This window comes from Petaurus breviceps, unplaced genomic scaffold (assembly GCF_028583685.1).
Source record: "Petaurus breviceps papuanus isolate PSGF00001 unplaced genomic scaffold, PetGlider_PUasm1.0 99, whole genome shotgun sequence".
Classification (NCBI taxonomy): Eukaryota; Metazoa; Chordata; class Mammalia; order Diprotodontia; family Petauridae; genus Petaurus; species Petaurus breviceps.
Window position 1 is genome coordinate 17180000 of NW_027187465.1, and position 3163 is coordinate 17183162.

Consider the following 3163-nt stretch of genomic DNA (forward strand, 5'->3'; position numbering starts at 1 on the left):
GATGCTAAAAATTGTTCCCAGGAGCTCCTTGGGGGTATCAGCAAGTTTATGATGCCAATTACTCCCTTGTCCTTTGCCAAGTTCTTCAGGCATCCTGCAAACTGGAGCCCCTTTCCCACTGGGGGAAGGCCAGCCAGTCCATCTTCTCAGCTATAGAGCCACTCTCCAAACAAAGGAGAATAAATTGAGCTCCATCCATCCCCGGATGCCCTTGGCAAGTGTACTGAGCACTGACTTGTTGCTAATGATGTTTTTGTCCCTGAATTCTCTGGATGGCTGGTCCAGTGTATGTATACCTGCCTGGCTGGTGGAACTGACCAATCAATCAATGCATAGATATTTCATGCCTGTTTTGTGGGAGGTGCCAAGGACTGAAGGGCATGGTGGCCACCCTCAAGGAATCAGATGCCCATCACTTAGGGGGAAACAACTGAGGACAAAGCATATTCATATACATTGTTCATTATATCATTCATAATAACCATGAGGTAGTATGAGATAATAGAGAGAGGGGAGAGAGAGAGAGAGAGACAGAGAAAGAGAGAGACAGAGAGAGAGAGAGACAGAGAGAGAGAAAGAGAGAGACAGAGAGAGAGAGAGACAGAGAGGAGAGAGAGAAAGACAGAGAGAGAGACAGAGAGAGAGAGAGACAGGGGAGAGAGAGAGAGACAGAGACAGAGAGAGAGAGAGAGAGAGAGAGAGAGAGAGAGAGAGAGACAGAGAGAGAGAGACAGAGAGAGAGAGAGAGAGAGAGAGACAGAGAGAGAGAGAGACAGAGACAGAGAGAGAGAGAGACAGAGAGAGAGAGAGATGGATAGACAGGATAGATGATAGAACAAAAATAACTCCAGGATAGAGAAAGTAGGTAGCATTATGTCATTTTGTAAGCAAGAAAGTGGATGATAAGAGAGATTAATTGGATTATGCAAGGTTGAAGAGAGGGAGGCTAATAAGAGGCAGCTCAGTGAATAGAGAGTCAGGAAGACCCGAGTTCAAATCCCTCTGCACACGCTTACTAGCTGTGTGACCCTAGACAAATTACTTAACCTCTCTGGGCCTCACCATTTTAGCTGTGAAATGAAGGGGTTGGACCAGGTGACTTCTAAAGGTCCCCCCAGTTATAAACCTATCACTTTTCTCCAGTTACTGTCAGCATTATTATATATCAGCTCCCATTTGTTCTGTATCACTGTGTCTGACAGCAGAGAATTCGTGGGAAAGATAACCCTAGTAACAGTGACCGGCATTTACATAGAAGGTCACATCGAGGGTTACTAAGCGCTTTACATCCATGAGCTCATCTAAGCCACACAACAACCCTGTGAGACAGAGGGGACAGGCATTAACTTCTTCTTACAGACCAGGAAACAAGGAGTCTGAGAGGACAACCAGCATGCCGATGGTCACACAGTAGTAAGCATCATTGGCGGGATTTGAACCCAGGCTCATATATAACTATATACACATATGTGTGTATGTATATGTATACTTGGGTGTATGGATATGTAGAATATGTGTGGATGGATATTGTGTATGTATGTATGCACATACACATATAGAATTAAATATCATACACAGAACAAGATGTTCCCATGCCAGGTACCCGCTATTGTACCCCACTGTCCTGCCTCCTTTTGTGTGCTTTGTTTCTTTATTCAATTTTAAACTTCTTGAGGGAAGAGATTGTCTTTCTTTTTATTAATTCTATCTTCAACCCTTATATGTTGCCTCGGACATAGTAGGCATTTGTATTTATTGGACTGAATTGGGTTGAAATATATAAATGATTAAATGTGCATTATATGATTTGTTATTTATTATATAAACATATAATTTGTTCTTTGTGTAGTATATGAAATGTATGTTATATAATTTGTTTTTAGATTTTTACCTCTATCTATCTATCTATCTATTTATCTATCTATCTATCTATCTATCTATCTATCTATCTATCTATCTATCTTTCTATTTAATCTATCTATCTAATCTATCCATATATCTACCTATCTATCCATCCATCCATCCGTCCGTCCGTCTATCTATCTATCTATCTATCTATCTATCTATCTATCTATCTATCTATCTATCTATCTATCTATCTATCTAATCATTTGTTATAAGGAAGGATCCACCAAGGGTTGTATATTGTTGTTCAGTCATTTCAGTAGTGTCTGACCCTTTAAGGGTCCATTTGCAATTTTCTTGGCAAAGATACCATAGGGGTTTGCCATTTCTTTTTCCAACTCATTTTATAGATGAGGAAACTGAGGCAAACGTGAAGTGACTTGCCCAGGGTCACATAGCTAGTAAGTGTCTTAAACCAGATTTGAACTCAAGTCTGCCTGACTCCAGATCCTGCATTCTATCCCCTGTGAGACCTAGCTTCCCAAAGGGGATACTTATGTATATGTACATATGTGTATGTGGTGTGTGCACACATACAGGTGTACATACATGTACATACACACAGACACATACATGTGTGTGCATACATGCATGTATGTGTGTGTCAGAAAAAAACAGTTCAGCAAAATTAACCCACACATCTACCAGGTTAAACATTATAGGCCATTCATCTCAAGCACCATCTGTTCCTAAGTTTTTTTTGGTCTTCCTCCCAAACCTCCTTCTACTTAATTTTGTTGTATATATCAGACTTAGTTTACTTGACATTTATGCTGTATGTATGTATTCACATGCTTGCTATCTCCCTCATTAGAACGTTATCTCCTTGTAAGAAAGGATTATTTCATTCTAGTATCTGTCCCCCTAGCCTGACACACAGCAGGTGTGTAATAAATGCTTGTGGGTCAATTGAATGATTGATTGAGTCTCCACAAAGGGGACCCATTCTTATGCCTCTTCTTTGAAGTCAGGCTCCATTCCTGGATTATACAGTGCTCAGGAAGATTTTTTTATTGTTACTTTTTTATTTAAACATTTTTTGTGGTCAAAGTGTATACTGTTTCCCTGGCTCTGCTTACTCCATCCTTTTCTGGATTCTTCTATTCATTATTGGTGGTTTTTTTATGACACATGCAATATTCTATGGTGTCCATACACCATGCCTTGGTAACCACTCCTCAAACAATGGGCATCTCCTATACTCTATTTCTGGTTCTTCTCTACTACAGAACATGTTGCTATAAATATTTTCAATCTC